Source organism: Pseudopipra pipra, chromosome 1 (assembly GCF_036250125.1).
Source record: "Pseudopipra pipra isolate bDixPip1 chromosome 1, bDixPip1.hap1, whole genome shotgun sequence".
NCBI lineage: Eukaryota > Metazoa > Chordata > Aves > Passeriformes > Pipridae > Pseudopipra > Pseudopipra pipra.
Genome location: NC_087549.1, coordinates 140,700,919 through 140,719,875, shown reverse-complemented (window position 1 = coordinate 140,719,875; position 18,957 = coordinate 140,700,919). Strand labels below are relative to the sequence as shown.

Genomic DNA, 18,957 nt, shown 5'->3' with positions numbered 1-18,957 from the left:
CCCGGACCTGGTTTACGACACTGGGTGGTTTTACTTTTACATCACCTTCCTACACCTAGTGCTCGCCCGGAACCTTGTTGCCAGGGGTGACCGGGCGCTTTACGGCAGCGCGTTTGAACGGCGGCGGGGGAAAAAGTTGCGCCCGCAGGTACCGGGGGCGGCGGCACCGCCCGGGCGGGCCCAGGCACACCGACCCCCGGCCGGGGAACCGGGGAATCCCCGCCGGGTGGCGGTGGGCGCCAGCCCACGGAGGGGGGTTCCCGCGGGGGAGCATCGCCGCGCTGAGAGACCGGCCCGCCCCGGGAGCGCCTCCAGGTGCGACCCCCGCAGCGCCCCCAGGTGCGGCGGGGCCGGGCCGGGCGGGGCTGTGCCCGTCACCTGGAGGGGCTGGTTCGGCGGTGACGGGCGTCCTGCGTTACAGCTCCAATGGAGAGACAAACAGCTGGACGAGAGTGACGCTGTTCTTGCTGAACCTGCCGTTCTTGCGCTTTCCTGAGTCATACTTCCCGCTTTCGCGAAGAGGAGAAGAGGTATAAAATTCTATGCCTCTAAAAAAAAATAATAAAGGGAAAGGAGAAAATTTTCACGAATAATTAATGGAAGACCTCCTTTGGGCTTAATAAACTTATTAAATGTATTAAAAATTAAAGCATTACCGCCAAACGCTTGTGCTATTTATTAACTCTTGCTTTTCGCTTCAGGCAATAAAATAATTTAGTGAGTTTGTTTCTAGGCTTCCTTATTTCTCTCTTTTTTTTTTTTCCCCTCCTTATCCTAGAATGATTCTGTAGAAACAGAAATTCTGTGCTTCTTGGGAATTCTTTTATCTAAACAGATGAAATTTCAGTGCAAGTGTTTCTGTTAATGGGATACTTTCAATAAGAAATTGATACACTGCAGAACTTGAGGTCTTTAGCAATTCTACATCATTTCCACATGCTGTATGTTCACATTCTGTAACATATCACCTCATTTCATGGAAGTGGCATAGCGTGTCTCTAGAAAAGGAACTATTGAACACTGCCAGTTTGTGGGCATACCTTGCATCCCCCTAAAAGCCAGTACAATCAGAAGTGCTTAGAAAAGAAGTATTGCTCTAAAATGGAGGCAGAATTAGGTAAAGATCCAAAGGGATATTTTCCAAATTAATTGTACCAGCAAAAGTGTACAAGAGTACACGTGAGTGTACAAGTGTACAAGTTTTCACATGAAAACATTTTTGCAGGTAAAAATCATTTGTCGGGTATCTCAAAAAAAAATTGGTAAATTTAGGTGTATTGTTTTTGCATATTTATCTTTACTCAGTGTTGGTTGGCTGCTGACCTCAACATTTTAATAAGGATCTACCTGAGAGTCATTAAAAAAGGTTAACAAATCAAACAATACCACATGTTCGATGGACTAATAGAAGTCATTTAAAAGCATTAGGAACCCCAAATACAAGGATAGCTAAAAACTGTGACATGAAACCAACTGCAAGATAAAAGTGAAACTTGTCAGCAAGATTTGGAGTGAACGGATTGCAAGGTTTAGGGCAGAATTTTGTTGGTACTTCAACCTCCTTGCTTGTCAAGTTTTTTTGCAGAAGATACCTGTCACTGTGAAACTGTTTGCAAATGAGGGCTTAAGGTGCTTTAGAATTCTTGGATGCTTTTTATCATTCAGTGGATGAATTTAAGCAAAATATCACGTACAGGTTTTCATACCAAGTTTTTGGTTCCTTAAAATTAGTCATGGTTTTAGAAGGTAGTTGCAAATAAAAAATAATCTACAAATATATTTGTAGATTTTTAAGAATATTCCCCTGCATGCCCACACAAAGTTCCAGGCCCTCTTTAAGCAACTTTGAAGATCTTATTTGCTTTAAGTTTTGTCACTTTCCACTTCTGGATAAGGATTCTTATGTCTTCATTTCTGAGCAATTTCTGAGCAGAATGAAGAAAGAAATCATCTCCTGGTGTTTGTTTTGCTCTTTTTCCAATAGCCATAGTGTCTGTTTGAGCACTAGTCTCTTGAGATTTCCAAGCAGCTGGGAGAAACTGGTGACAACTCCTGCTGGCCATTAGTTTCTGAAGAGCAGAACTGAAACTGGCAGGAGCCTTGGTAGCTCTACACTGCTATAGTTTTGATAAATGAGAAGAGAAAACCAAAGCAATCTTTGTATATGTTATCTTTCATACCAAGGAGGTCTAGAAACCAAAAAACAGAGGATAGTGTTTTGCATCAAGTTATTGATGACCCTAATCACTATTCATTGTGAAAGGTGTCTCATTCACAACTTGTAAATAGATGTGTGGATGGGTTGCTTTTTTGGTTTTTAAACTTTGATATGTTTAATCCAAGCAACTGGGCGCTTCACATCTTAGTATATGAAGTTCTCATTGTTTAATGTGCTGAATTAAGGATGCAGCCACTGACAAACAATTTTGACCTAATGCTTTCTTCTAATCCCGGATGCAAACACACTAGTTAAAATTTTTGCTATTTCTGTTATGTTCTGCAGTATATGAACACATTGTATATGTAGTTTAAACTGGTTTGTGCTGCAAGAGTGGAAAATCCTATTTTTCTTTATGGTGCACATGTTTCAATCTGACTTTTCAGTCAAGGATGCAGACATTAATTAATGTATTCTTTGGAAAATCTTAGCAAAGCAGTATGTTTCTTCATCCTCCTAAATGTGGTAATCTTGAGAAGATGTCTCTTTAAAAGAGGAGTTCTGATACAGTGGTTATCCATGACAATTAGATGATTTCTAGTAATTTGTATGGGAATTTAGGCAACCTAAATAGCTATATTGTAGTTGAAACCTGAGATTGCATAGCTGCTGTACTTCACCCTTTTTGAAATTTATTTCCATTGTCTGAAGATAGGAATTAAAATACTTCCATAGTCACACTGTTGTAAGGATGTTCAAAAACTAACTAATGACTCTTATAGACAGCTTTTCCTGTTTTAAAAATGCTCATGTATGTTGTGTTATGATTTATGATCTCTTAAGTATGTATCATTAAATAAAAGCAATCAGTCCTCTTTGTATGCCTACTCCTCGTTCATGTTCATGAAATGCACTTTCACATCCTATCTTGAGTATTGTAGATTTAATGGTGTTCATTTAGTTTAATGAATTTAGAATTACAGTGGCAAATGACTCAGTATATTGTTTCTTGTTTCATTTCTAGTTTGTGGAGATTCTTTTTTCTTTTTTTTTTTTTTTCTGATTTCCATTAGCGAAAATCTGTTTTCAATTCTATGTATTTCTTGGAATGTCAGTTCCTAAAATTTATTTTTCAATTGATTATTTTTTTCTTTTAGGTTTTTTTAAAATACATTTTCACTCCTCTATAGAAACTGTAGTTGGAAGATTTACCGGGAGAACAATGATACAGAAATACGCAGCTTGACTGCAGCTAGCTGAGGAACTAATCTTGAATAAAATGTTGATTTTAGAGATATCAACATACAGGTTTAGTGCCCTTTCAGATAGTTTTCCAGTTTCTGTTTAAGCTTCCAAATGAATCTAATCCATATTGAAGGTGTACCCTGGCATGCTGTACAGTCTCAAAAAATAGTAAATCTGCTTGAAATTTGCACATTCACTTAGAGCACAGTTTGTAAATATTTATCAAGAGAAATTATCTTTTTTCACTTTCCTCATCTTATAATCTTGGTTTCTGTTTCTGTACTTTACCATGAATTTATTTGTTAATTTAAAGCTTGAGGCTATGATGTCTAATAAATTGTCATGTCTCACACAATTTGAGAAGACTGTACCTGCTTGAAAGATGTAAGTGTAAGGATGTAAACTGCCATAAGGCATCAATATGTACATAGCTATAGATGGCTACAATGACTTGCATATATGCAATTGACTTTTCTAACATCTTCCTTGTTAAGAAAAAGTGTTTGTGAAGGTCACAAAGGCCTTCAAATCCATTTTGTTTCTCTTGCTCTCTTTTTGCCCTACTTGTTGCATACTGCTTTTCTCTTGAAAGCAATTAACCTGTGCTGATACCTGTGTCAGGTTGGTGTGCTGTATAAAATAAACGTACTAAAACATAACAAGGACCTACAGTTCCATTTTTATGCTAATTTTAACTTTCAGTGTGATCTCTGTTTCAGAGCCTTCACACATGCAAAAAATTATTTGAGAAAAGGAAAAAACTTGAAAAGGTCATTTCACATTCTTCATCCAAAAGACGAATCTTGCGTATTCAAAATGGAATTGGAATGCAGATTTGGGTATAAGTGGGGGATAGCGAGCAGTTGTGATTTTTTTGTTTGTTTGTTTTTAAAATACCCAAAACTTTAGCTGAGAATGTCTACTGTAATATTTTATTTTCTGCCACTAGATGCAGTAGCAAAATGCTGTATCAAAATACTACTTTTTGTTTTAAATTTCATCTGAATTTGTGACTGATCAAATTACCCTTGTAGTGCAGTTAGATTACCAGCTTTATTAGTAGCACGTTTTCCATTTATCTGTGTTTATGATGACTCTGCATAAGTGTTCTTATCCTTTATATTATCTAATTAAACACTAATGGATTGTGAATACTTTCCCATAGGGTTCATGTTTGTTTCCTTCTGTAATTTCCACTCTATTTCTGATTTGGTTCTGCTCACCAGCCCCCTTGCTGTTTGCTGTCTCACAGTTTTGTGCAATTGCTCATTTGGCTCTCATTTGGGGTTATTCCCTTTGTTATGATATCTGTACAGCTGGCTCATTCAGCTTTTTAAATCCCAACTTAAAATTGATTTCTTAATTATGTAATTGTATATTCTTCTCATTTATATTTGGGGGGGTTTAGTTGCTGAAACACATTCTAATGTTAGGCATTATTCATTTGTTATCTCTCATTTGTCTTTTTTTTTCTCACTGTAAAGTGCATAACGCTTCTCTAGGGAATGTTTGTTAATACATGAAAGGAAAGCTGTTGTGTTGGAGCTTGCAGTGTGTCTTCTGAATATACAGAATTAACATAAAGAAAACAAGAAAAAAGTATGAGAGTCTATCAAAACAAACAACTAAATAGAATTAAGAGTCTCATTTTGCTTAAGGGACCTCAACAGAACGTCAGTCAGTGCCATAAGGAGAAACACGGATATTGTAATGGTTATTTCTGGGATGTGAAGAGAAGCTTTGGTGCACTCAGCATAGTTGGTCTGATTTTCAGGTTTGGCGAGGTCTGTCTGGTAGTTAGAAACATATGGTGTTAAAATGCACAATAGTATGTTTGAAACTCAGATGCATAGACCAAACTTGTTGAAACTAAAGAGCAGTGTAAAATTCTAGTATATCAGAGTTTAGTTTACTGGAGCAGGGAACAGCAGTTCAGTGCAAGAATGATCATGTGTTGATACAGAATTGGAAAGGGATTATGATTTTCATGTGGGACTATGCATATCAAGAATTTTTGGTTACAATATCAAAAAGGAAAGCCTAGTTTGGATCCATCCAAACAATAAAATTTTCTGTTTTCCCTTGTGGAAGCAAAAGCCTAAAAAGATTTTGTGTGAGATCAAATAAAAATGTCTTTTTTTACCCGAGTATTAAAAGTCTGGATTAGAGCAATTGTTACAATCAGGGCAGGTGGCCCAGGGGTTTCTATGAACTAAATTATTTGAAAATTTCCTTTATTAGGTTCCTTGTTCTTACTGGGGAGCTTTGAGCAGAGGTGTCTGTGGTGGGCAGTAGCTTGAATCCCTGGACTTTAGCTTTTGTGAAGAACCTTCATTTTCTCTTATTGATGCTGACTAGGTACTGTAAGAGGGACGAGAGCTCCTGTGTCATCTTAAGGACTTTAAAATACTCTCTACACCATTTAAATAAATGTTCTGGCCATTAGGTTATAGTCTTTCTTTAGTTCCACGATTATTTTAAGTATTTTATAGAAACCAAAAACATTCATTAGCACAGATGAAGACCACCTGAATTGTCTTTAGGAAGGTGACTTTAGATCATTGCTGACGGATGATGGTTCAGACTTTTATTAGGAGGGGATATAATCAAACCTTGTTTTTTATTATCCTGGGGCATCTTGGTGACTACTGGGATTTCATATTAAAGATGGATTACACCCAGCATTTCATGCATACAGGGCACGTTCTGAATAGTCCAAATTGGTTGCTGAAGAGTAGTCAGGTAGAGAAAAGCCAAGCCTCAAGACCTGCAGGTGGTCAGGTAGAATGAAGAGTTAGGCAGATTAGGGAGGACCAGAAGCAGATCTTCACATGCCCAGAGAATTTAACTGAAAAATCTTGAGTGACTGGAATTAGGTAGAAGGTGAAAACAGTAAATGAGAGCTTTGTTTGAATTTAGATGTTTGCAGGATCTTGATTGACCACTGTTTTGCGAATGCAAAAAGCTGTCTTGAGTAATACAATTAAAATTTGATGTATTTCAGGTAATTTTATTTAAAGGATTCATGACCTATTTCAGTAGCTGTTGGTAGATATTCAGTGAAGCAGTTGAGTTCTTGCAGGCAATGACTCATTCCTGTTTAGTGACTGTGGTAGGTGATCATATGTGGGACTTACCTGCCTCATGTGGTTTTGCTTCTGGGCTAGTCCCTCCAAACTGCTTTTGCAGTTAGTGAGGATCTGGTCAGTGGAACCTGGGACACCTTACAGGCACATAAGTAAAATGAGATGAATTCCAACCCATCTCTTACTCGTGACAGCAGTCCAATCAGTGAGGTACGTTTTCCTGTCATGAGGTAGTTGGGGTTTATGGAGATGACTTCATCCCTCTGCTCTGACTTTTACTCCCAGTTTTGTAGGGTGAAAAGGCCTAGAATTTGTTGCCTCACCTGCAACTGATGTCTTTTTTGCCAAATATATTTAGACATTGTTTAATGACAAGGCCATACCAGCTCTGTGGATTTTCACATAATTTATCATATATCATACAACACCAAAGACAACAAAAGAATTTGTTATGGCATTAAAAAAAATGCTTTTTTTACCCCCTAAATATTTGAAATCCAGACAAATGTTTATAAAACATCTGGGCAGTCTTAACATAGAGAGGATAACTATTCTGCAGAGATGTATAATTCTAAAGCTCAAAGTTTGTTCCTGCAGCCAGATGTACTTGTATTTGCATTTATCATTGCAGCATCTTGCAGAGAAGGGCAGAAGAAATTTGCTTAATTGTTATTAATAATAGTACTTTGGTGCCATGTCATTTATTCTAAATAATGTCAACAACATAATAGGATTCATTGCTAATTTTTGTTGTGAGATTAATTTGTAATATGGAAAAGCTCCTCACTTCAATAGCATTCTTCACCATGAATCCAGGACTACACCTAACTTGCATGCTTCACCTTAGAGTGCTTTATCTTTAGTAGCTGGTTTCTTCATAAAGACCACTCTGTTCCTAAACAGTGTTTATAGGTTCTGTAATGTTTTTATCTTAACATTGTTGCTTGCTTAAATGTTTATTCCAGAAGGTCTGAAAAATTTTTGCAACTACTGTTAATTTCCCCTTTGAAAGGTACCTTATGCACAACTATTTTTCAGGCTCTTTTTCAAGACATTTTAACTACAGCCTAGGCTTAAACTGAGTCAAATCACAGTCACATTTTCTACTGAACAGCAATGCACTACATTAGTTTTACAGCCTCTGTAACTGCATTTTAAGGATATATGCATTGCTTGGGTCTCCATTCTCCTTAATGCATCTCCTGATGCATACTGGTATGAATCCTAAGCAAACTTTTTGGTGCTGTTTTCCCATCCTGTTTTTCCTGTGGAATAGTGATGGATAACCCTTTCTGTTGACTTGGGCAAGATTGAAGAAAAAAAAAGCAAACAGACAGACCTGTCTATGACTGTGACTACCTAGTGTGAAATGCCAAACTCAGCTAACAGGCTGTTCTTCATACATAAAAGAAAATACAGACACAGTATCCAGCCAGCCAGGAATCACCAAATATACCAGAGCGAAATCCATGGCTAAACTGAATGGAAATATTTTATGTAAATTCATCTATTTGTTCTTTTGCTTGCTTGCTACTCAATGCTGTCTCTCATGTCCTCCTACACAAGAGCTCAGGGTGCCTTTCTTCATTAGCTTTTCTTACCTTTCAGAATACTAAAAAATATGCAAAACAATTTTAGATAACATTTATGGTGTATACCTGTTACTACATTGTATCTGTTTGTATACACACACACACACATACAGAAAGCTATTTTTAAAGATTAGGAAGGTCACAAAGTCATTGGCTTGGCCTAGATTCATGATCCCTTGGTTATACCCACATCTGGCTGCCCCGTCCCTCTGCAAGAGATTACTCCCACCACAGCTGAGGCTGCTGTTCAAATCCCCATGTATTAGCAAACTGAAAACAACAGTAGTTCAAATTAAAAATGCTACATTGGACCAGCAGCTGCAGACCCAGTCTTTCTCCCATTTACTTGAAGTGGCTGAAGAGGCTACAGATTCCAGTTGTAAGATCAGTGTTCTTTTCAGCTGCTCCAGCTATATCCAGCATGGATGGCAACATTACAAATGGGAATTATGAATGTTTCTCTTTTCAGTCACAGAGCTTTAGTTTTATGCCATATTATGTTAGCTACATTGCCCCATCTCTTCCTACAGCTCGAGAAGGTGTGTCACTCAGCAATGTGTTAATGTATCTTTCCTCCTTGTTCAAAATAGTTTCCAAATACTAATCACACAGGTTATCCAAACCCCACTCTGAAGATAATCTTCGAATTTCCATGGAAGACAGTCCTGGGCAGATGCTTACATTTGATTTTGACTTATATGACATGCAATATATGGAAGGTCATACATCATGTCAGGCACACTTCATTCATCAGAGTTGGCTTCCGAAATGCTTTGTGAAACTAGCCAAAATAGGAAATTCCATAACCAAGAAGGGTGTTTGAAAATTCATTTGGACTTTCTTGTTCCAACAGCTTCTACTATAATGATAACTACCAGCTATGGGTACACATTTCTGCATCTCTAGGGGAGAGTAACATCAGGGAGTAGGTAGCAGAGAAGTTCCAAATACTTTTTATTCCACTTATCTAATGGGAAAAGATTCAGGTTTCTCCAACCTTTTGCTCTTCTCTGTCAGAATCTCAACAAATTTATCAGGATGCTCTTTCTTCCTCAATTAAAAGAATGTCAAAAACATTTAATTTCCCTTTTGCGGTCCTACTTGGATCTAAATCTGCATTTGACATTTCATGCTACACCCAGTTCCAACAGATGTAGGCTCTGTGGCCTTGCAATTAGGTACTATGTTAAGTGATATCTAATTTTAGGACATGCCATATGGCTTTCCCTGTATTCTCTAGATCGTGTATGAAAGGTGAGCATGCTGTTTCATTGCAGAGATCCATCATTTCCTGAAGTCATGGGAAGGCTCATGCTTTCTCAGGAAGACACAGTGCTCCTTGGACTTCAATCCATCAGCAGGCTTTCTAGAGCCGTTCCTACCTCCTAGTTAAAGATATGATCTCAAAAAGAAAAAGGATCAATTAATATCAGGACACTAATCTGGAGCCTGAGACTGTAAGTTTCAGGATGAGGATGTAGCAATCATTTTTCTATCTTTCCCTTTAGAAGATGCTATTTGATTTTAGGGACTAGTAATCTCCAATTTTTAAGTTACTATTAATTTCAGTGAACAGACTTGTCTTCTGTTACGTGACTAGCCAGAATCCTTTTATAAGGAAAATATAATTCCAGTATTATAAAGAGTAATTCAGCTTGCCATATTTAATTGAAATATATTGAAGCAAGATGTAAATCAGTATCAGATGAAAGCTAAATTCCTCTGTTAGATGCCGAGTATAACCTTCCTGTATAAAGAGAGTCAAAAAGTTTAAGAAATTACCTGCTTATTGTTATGCAGAAAATAATAAGGAGCAGTGGTTTAATAATGACACAGTTAAATATAATAATAAAACACAGAAAGATTAAGATATGTTTATTATGATATATGCTAAGACATCTTAAGGATTAAGATATACATGGAAGAGAGTGTCAGATTTGTCTCCATACCTTTCCCATTAGGTATTAGATCACATTCCACAAGGCTAAAGGTAATCACCTTGTTATCATTTTCCATTATAAAATTTTCCATGCTGCTCTGTCAAGCTCTAACCATGTGTTTCCCAAGCAGAGCTTATCTGACCAGTTGTGAGCTGCTCTGCTTGCTGGTGGTACATCTGTCACTAGAAGTGTGTTCCCTCCTCACCTGACAGCACTCCTAATCCAACTGTTCCCAGAGTGGGAATCTACAGAAGGCACTTGGAGAAGAGACAGAAGAGGCTGTTCCCTGGAAATCAGGGCTCTTTGAGATGAACGGAAGAAGGATTTTGGCTGATGCCTCACCATATTTTGCTGAGTCAAGTTAGCATTAAGTGAATACAAATTATCCCTTGGGAGTCCTAATTACAGCTGAGAATCCTAGGAAGTTACAGAAAGAAACAGAAGAGCTGGAGTGCTTTCATAGCCTCTTCTTCTGAATATACAAGAAAAATACAAGGAGGGACCCATTACCCATGGCATCTAGGAATTACAATTGGAGGCCCTACTCAGCATCATTCCCATTGATTCCATGTAACTTGTTGGGGATAATTAGCCTGTAGCTGCCTTCAAGGTCAGCAAAAAGTAAAAGGAAATTATAGTCCTTTCTTGGAGTGACTGAAATAAATCCATCACCCAGCTGAAATAAATCCATCACCCAAAACTGAGTGGTAGGCAAATTTGTCCGGAGTCAGCCATGCAGTTGGATGGGTGGAAGTGGGTGTGACTGGCATACAGCTGGCAAAGCTGCTGATGTAAAGGCAGAGAGAACTAACGAGGAGAAGTTAAAACGACCTTTGGGGAGAAAGTCCAGCAAAAGAACTTTTTTGGCAAAGTGCTGGCTAAAACCGGGCCTGAAATGGCAAGCAAAGCAACCGCATTCTAGTATTTAATTCCTGCTTCGTTAGCAGAGCCATAAGGGAGAGTTTTCTGAAAACTCTTCTGATGTGCATTTGGCAGCCAACAGCCTCAGGAGCAGCTCAGGGCTCGGAAAAGGATGGGGGGTGGGTGCCCCTGCCTGCCACTGCTCCCCCGAGCCCCGGGACATCCCCTGCATCCCCGAACCGTGAGCCTCGGGAAAGCACCATTAGCACCCTATTAGCAGAACAAGGCAGCTGGATCACATTGGAAAACATCCTACAGCATCAGCCAGTAATTAAGGATCCTCAATTAGGAAGAGCCTTGAGGCAGGAGGATGACCTGTGTCCAGGAAGAACAAGTGGGGCTGTAAGTCAGTATCAGTGGCTTGAGAACTCTTGGGTTGGGTTTTGTTTGGGTTTGGGCTTTTTTGGTTTTGGAGGGGTTTTTTTGTGGCTTTTTGTTTGTTTATGGGTTTGTTTTCTCATTTTAATTAGATATATATCATTGTATTTATTACTTTATATTCCTAAGTGGTTTAGAATGAACTGCTCCAAAATAGTGAAGAACAGATAAAGAACAAGAGAATTGCCAAATATTCGACTTAGTAATCATTCCCAGAATTTTGAGTACAAATTCTTGATACACAGTGTTACAAAAAAATAACTAAGCTCTACCTGTTAGTGGGACATCAGGGAGACATCCCAGAAAATTCTCTGAAAATGAGCAGGGTCTTGAATCTCTTGAAGTGAAAGTCCAATGGAGTATGAACTTCATTTTTTGGCATACACTGCCTTTCCTTCAGCCATTTTTTATGCTTCATTTTTGTCTGTCCAGTTTCAGATGTAACTAATCTCCCCTGGGTGGAGATTCCAGCATTGCTGCAGAAACTGTCCCACTGCGCATTCCGTAATAAAAAATACACCACAACAGGTTATATTTAACAAGGAAAAGAGGAATAGAAAGTGGTACATCTGCACAATGAATATAATATAGCATTGACTTGGAATTTCCTGACTTCAGCAGTGCCTCCAAAATAATAATGCATTAATAGAATTGCACTTAGCTTTCTGCTTTTAAAAGGAAAATATTTGAAAGCAAAAGTATTTTCATCTTCCAAGTTCTTCTGGCTCCGCATGTGAGATAGTGGAAATAACACAGTACTGTGTAACCACAGCAAACAAGTGGGGTGGGAATTCTGTAGTTGCTCGGCTGGCCTGAAGCAGAGTGGCAGTGAAGCCTGGATTTTGAATTAAATAGGTGAAATAGTTTTCCCCCCTAAACTCCATTCATTTATGTGGATGAAAATAAAATTACTCTGTTGTAGATAGAACTGGTGGTGACCTACAATTAAAGGTGTCTGACATTTCCATTATAAGAGGCAGGTTTTAGTTGGCTATAATTTCAGCTGTTGGTTTAAATTTTAACTGATCAGGCAGGAGTTTCCTTTGGTGGCTAAATCCTGCAGTCTGACTTTTTCAAGAGGGATAAAGTAGAGAAGGAATGGGAATTTCAGCAAAATTGTTTATCAGTATCTATAAATCAAGTAAGCAAAAATACATTATTTTGACCACATAGAGAAGCTCTATATTTTAAGCTTGCTTAAAATTTGTCAAAGAACTCACCATGTTTTTGGGATGTCTTTTCTGCTTTCTGTGGAATGTCTCAGCTGATACATAGACAATAGAAGTTTGTTCAAATTTAGCACATGGATGTCCAAGAAAAAAATAAAATCCATCTACTTGAACATGCTCCAAAGCAGGCACAGAATTAGATCACTGAGAAACACTCGATTGATCCACCAGTGAAAATGCTGAAAGGCAGCAGAAATATGTACATATTTAACCTCCCAGCAATTTTAACTGTAGTGGGGCTTAGCTGGTGGAATGTGTGCTTTTCTTCCACATGTTACCAGTAAAATTCTCTGACACAGACAAAACTTTAAAGCACAGATTTTATTCTCCCTCTTTAAAATGAATTTTGTCTTTAGCATCACTGTACAACTAAAAACATGACCACCTGACTCAATGACTTCTGCCTAAGTATTTCTCTGGAAGGCATTATCAGATGCTCTTTGGATACTGACATTTTTAACCATAATAATAAAAACATTGATGATTTGTAAAGATGACATAATTTTGGGATCTTGGTCAGTGAAGATTAATCAACATATAGCACTAGTTCCATTCTCTGTTAAGTCTGCTTTTAATGTCCAGCTCGTTGATAACAAACAGAGATATTATTCATGTACTGTAGTAACAGGGTCTGGTTCTGAAGTTTCTGCAGTGCTCTACCAAAGTGAAAATCTCTTCTGCTCTTCATTGTCCATGTATCCTTCCCCTATTTTGTTTTTCTGACATCAATAAGATCTAAGAAATAAAAAATTGTAGAACTTACTACTGTTAAAAAAATGGCCTTGTTAATCTCCTCAAAAGCAATCCCAAACTTTTGTTTCCATGATTAGAGAGATGTGTTTGTTTTCCTCCACAGGCAATAATTTTAGATATTGAGTTTTGACACTTCGCTGTTTTGCTATGGGAGTATTTGGAAATAAGTTCACGAACCAACAGGTTTTAAATAAGACATATCGCTCCTGGTTTGAAAACAGCTCTTAGGGCTGGGTGTACTGGACACCAAACACCAAGGGCCCTGACGGACAGGCTAACGCCATCACTGCCAAGTGTCCATGAGAGGCTGATGGATATCAGACCAGGCCCTAGAAGTTATCCATCTTCTTCTGTTTAACTGCAGGCTTAGAGCAAGCCTGAGCAGCTTTTCCTGTGGTGAGCTTAAGCGTGGGATCAGTGCAAACACATATGTTCTTGTGGCTTCATTGGACCTAGAAAATCTGGTGGGAGTATGTATGAAACTTAGTCGTGATTGCTGCAAGCTGTGAGCCTGACCAGGGACACTGCAGAGCTTCAAAACCTTGTTGGAGACTATGTTAAGGTTAATGACATTGGATATTCAGCTGATTTACAGCATGCTGATAGCATCCTTCCTATATAAGATATGGAAGAAAAAGCAATGTGAAGTGTGGCTTTTTTTGATGTGCAAGTTTGACACATTGCTGTATCCTGAAATCATCTACGAAGTTTTTTGTTTGGGTTTATTTTGGGGTTTTTTTCAGACTGAAGATATAATACTGATTTTCAGTAACTACAAATTGCAATGTGTAGGGCGTTTACAAGTTCTAGAAGCTAAATCAAGGTTTTGTCTACCACTTATGTGGCAGCTACCTACTCTTTACCCTATTATTTAGCTTAAGGGGGAAAAAATGTGCTGGCATTATTTTCCCATCTGTTCCGTAACCTCTGATATTGAACTCCTAAAAAGCTCAAAGCAGACTAAACAGGTCACGGTCAAAACAGTAAGGTTGCTTTTCATGCATTCTTTAAATCAGATGTTTTAATTATAGCTTTTAGTTTGCTTGCTAATTAGAAAACAGGTCCACAATGTGGTATCTATCTTCTTCCATTTGAATCAATAAACAGAGAAGTCATGAGAAAGGGATCTCTTCCCTTCAGGGAGTCTTTTCTTGTTAATGTTGACTCAGGTTGTTAGTGCTTATTCTTGTCTTCTTTCCTCTTCTGCCTACTTCCCAGTCTTTTCTCTTTCAGTTCCCCCTCTTGTTTCCCAGTGTGAGATCTGTTGCCTTTCACATTAGCATGTGTGTGTTTGTCCTTCATATTTACCTGCTGTGTTGTGAGTGTGCTGAATTTTTCAGTCTGCATTGTGAAAGTGAGGTCTTTAACCAGGCTGAATGAAGCTTTTTAAGCCTATAAAAATTTCAAACACGAGTTTCATTGAAAGTTAAACAAGAGAAATACTTCAGCTGTAAATAATGGATATGCACGTTTAAATAACTTGTGAGACCTGTTTGGAATAGTCCCGCAGGTTTGCCTCCTATCTGAAAATCACAGTGCTGGCTGAGAAATGAGTATTTCATGTGCTTGCAACTTGATTAAACTGAGATAAATTACTAAATGGTCTCATTTTTTTGGTTTGCTCTGTTCTTTGGATGACATAGTTAGATTTTATAACTTCTCTTTTATAGTTAGCTGAATCTGATTCCTGCAAGGACTTAACATGTATATTTAACTTTATTTTGGTTAACTGTCTGTGGAAAGATTTTTTAGATTTGAGACCATGATTAGTTTCTTCCTTGCTGAAGAGACCACTGTAAATTTCAATAGGGAAACAGAAAAGTCCCTTCACAGATTTTAAGGAAGCTTTTAAAACAATGATTTGAGGATGTACTATTTAAAATGAATGGCACCAGGTACTGGGTTATTTTGAAATAAAAGATGTTCAAATAACAGTGACCTGATTTTTGTGTGTTCAGACTTGCTACTGCACACTAGGAAATTCAGAAACTAATTGTAGGGAGTGAATAATCAGAAATTCAAGTGTAGCCAAATGCCATGGTGTTCAAGGAGTGTAACTCCCACTTGTTTAACTGTGAGTGCAGGATATAGTGGGTCCCTGCAGACTCTAGATATACCTTGCTTGAACGCCATATTTTTCCTGTGTGTCAACTCTGAAGGGCTTCTCCCATGATCTGGAAATAAAGAGAGGTGAGTTAAAACACATACCATAAAAGGAAATGGTAAAATTTTTCAAATTTTAGAGACATTATCTATCTTCAAATCCCCTCACTAGACCTACATTAAAATAATGATCACATCCCAAATATAGAACATTTGAACTGTCCTTTTCCAGGCCAGATGTGCTATGTTACATAATTCCATTTTAGGGTGATTGCTGGAGCTTGTAGTAAAAGGAAAATGAACATATTGTAGGTATTGCTCCAAAGAGAAAACATCATAAAAAATGTCATAAAACTCAAGGCCTTGAGCAAAACATTTTAGCAAATGTAAGTTCTACACAGAGCCTTGCCTACAGATGGGCTGAACTCTCCAGCAAGGTACAATCCAGCCACAGGCCCCAGAGCTTACAATAAGACACAAATACACATCCCTACACCAGCCCACTTTACCTGGATACAAAAGCACTGTAACTCCTAAGAACTCATTCCTCCAGGCATGGCACACACAACAGAAATTTTCTCCATAGGCTTTTCAAGACTCTAAAAATAAAAACCATCCAAGCGAGTAGTTGTTGATACGTGTGTGCAACAGGCTTTCCAGAAATTCTTTGTAAATAGAGCATCAACGTTTTCCACTGCTCACAGGGAGAAAATCTGCTGAGTTCAGGTGGCTGTGATCAATCCACATTGCAAAGTCACAAACAGAGAAACAAAGGACAATCGCTGTCCGTTTTTTGCACTGCAGATGCATTGATCAGACTCTGCTTTCTTCACTGCTTTGGACTACATTCTTAGGGTGATGTGCCAGCCTCCTGCCTCCATCAGTCATGTAGCTGTCCCCCCTGTCACTGCAGCCAGAGATGGGACAGCACACTCACCGCTTGAAGCATTTCACAGTTGTGATCTCAAGCAGAAGACCAATGTCTACGCAGAGCATTGGAGAGGCAGCTATACCAGGAAAGGCTTAGAGCATCTACATTAAGTGTCTGAACACATATAGGGAACATACCATAAGAGCCACTGAGCTCAGTTGGCTCAGGGAGCATTTCTTCTCTTTCAAATCTCTTTTCACTGTGAAGAAAATTTTCTTCCTTTTCAGGCATTCTGTAACAAGGGCAAAAATAGGAACCCAATTAGGCCTGGCCTCTCTGCAGGGATGAGAGAGCGGGCGAGGACAGAGGGGGCTGTGCTGTGGTTGTGCCTAGGGCACAACCTGCACAGGAACTCGCTGTCCCCAATGAGAAATGTGACCTTTAGCTACTCACTTGTTCTCGGAGGGGATGGCAGAGCAGCTACACTCAGCAAGAGCAGCAGGGGAGTCTGTATCTGAGCCCTGTTCCCTGAAGTGCTAAGCCTTGGGGTGTTTATATTTTAGGCAACCTTTACTTCCACCTCGTAGACTCATGATGCAAGACAGGATAAATAGTCTTTCCCCAAGCTATTTAAGAGAAACCTGCTTCCTTCTGGGAGAGAGACACAGCAGTAAATGGGTAGCATTTGTAGGCTATGAAAGCGCCCCTATGACTTCAGACTCTAAACCTGACTAAGTGGTAGGAATAGGGAGGGATGGGTAGGTAGTTTGGGCACAACAGTTATCAGTAATCTGTCAACTCTTCTTGCCACACGCTCCATCTCTGTGCTAACTGCACCAGTCCAAGATCTCTGACTCTGCCTTGGGAAGGCTAATGTGCCTGCACAGCTCTCAAGTGTTGTTCAGAAAAGCCAGCATGGGTTTTCAAACCTATTTAGTTCTGCAAATGTGTTTAATTGCCACAGCATTTCTAGATCTGAACCCTCTTTTTTCCTTTAGCATCAATAACATTAATAGGAGAGATTTAAAGACAGCAACCGTATCTCCTGTCTGGCTTTACCTAGCAGGTTTTTTTTTTGGTCTCATAAGGTAATTTACTCATAAAATAAACTGCTTAACCTCATAGCCTTACTCTGCACCTAGCCCAATTTGACTGTCTTTTCTGAAGAGCATCCCAGTTATTCAAAAGATGTCAGGATGTATCACCAATGCCCTAGACAAGAACCTGATTTCTTCATATGCTCTGTCAATACTTTTCTGTATCCCATGATCATGTTTTGCATCCTATAATCATGTTTGTAATTTCTCAGTACCATACTGACTCGGCTGTGCTAATCCTGTGGTCAACCAGCAAGTTTATGCTAATCTCCCTCCTTTGTTGTTTCCATTTTGTTCTTGTTGTTAGCTAAAATTCTTGATCTCACACTTTCTACTTTTAAGTTTCTGCTCATTTCTATTACCCGACTCCCCCCTCCTGACTTTTTCAAAAAAAAAAAAAAAAAGTTATGTTGATGATGCCACTTTATCCTCATTATTATCTATAGTTTTTCTGCAGGGCACCAGTATTTTATGTAAAATAATACTTTAAGACTCTAAGTAGGAGAATCAGGAGGCCTTGCCCTTTTTTGAGTTGCATTAATTCAGGTTGTCTTAGACAGTGTGTGCCTGCTCACTGCACCAGGGCTGGTAGCTTGTGGAAAACAAGTGTTGCACTGGCTGACAACACATGTAGAGTCTGCAGCTCACAGAGAATCACTTTAGGGAGTTTATGTAATTGATTAAATCATATTGTGCACAGTCATCACAAATGGAGCTTCATCATTACAATAGTTGTAATTATGTGCTTTGTCCTGATATTTGCTTGCATAATATCAGAGGAACATCTACTTCTAGACAAAATAAATGTAAATGGATATAGCTGAGCCTGACAAAGTTATCAGGCTTTCCAAGTGCTGGAGGTAAGACGAGAGAAAATATAAATTCATTATCTTGTTGCCAATAAAGTATTTTAAAAACTCACAGATGGAGTATTTGCTGCTTTAGGGGCCAGTACAGCAGGTCCCTGAGTGGTCACGCAGCAGAAACAGCAGTGATCCGTGTGTTCACGAAGGTGGGTTTGAAGAAGCGTTAGAGATTTTATAGCAGCTGAAATATAAATAAAGGAGAAAGGCAAATGTCTGAGGATGAGTCAGCCAAGAGGTGAATGCATTTACTCATAAGTAGGCTGTTTTGTAGATCACATTGATACTTCTAAACCAAGATAAGGCTGCAGTCTGTGCTTGAACTTTTTAGAAATCTTTGATTAATTGCTAGAGGATGACATCTAAAATGTCCCTGCCCCTTTCCGTCTTTCTTTTATTCAGCTTCTATTTCTTCAGCTTTCTGTTCTCTTGCCTTTTCCTCCATAATTTTTTTTCTCTAATTAAATATAAATAAAAAGGACTGCATGTTCTGTGCTGTCACTTACGATACATAACTTCTCAGCAGCAATCCCAGATCCAGTAGAGATTTTAACTGACATTTTGTAATTAAATAAAGATAGAAGGTTTATAGGTTTCAACTGCATATCTGCACTTCTTGTGTGTTTTTGTTTCAAATTTAACTGTGTCAGTCAGGACTTTTTTACATGTGTACATGTATAAATATTTCTGCTTTTCTATCTGATCAGATTAGTATTATTTA

General features: G+C 38.6%; 1 long non-coding RNA gene across 1 annotated transcript; it reads left to right on the top strand.

The window, feature by feature from the left end:
* Positions 1 to 17: 17 nt before the first annotated feature.
* Positions 18 to 13,311, top strand: LOC135403131 (uncharacterized). The gene is made up of 2 exons (XR_010425311.1): positions 18 to 148; positions 422 to 13,311. It is a non-coding gene; the product is annotated as an uncharacterized LOC135403131 (long non-coding RNA).
* The last annotated feature ends 5,646 nt before the right edge of the window (positions 13,312 to 18,957 follow it).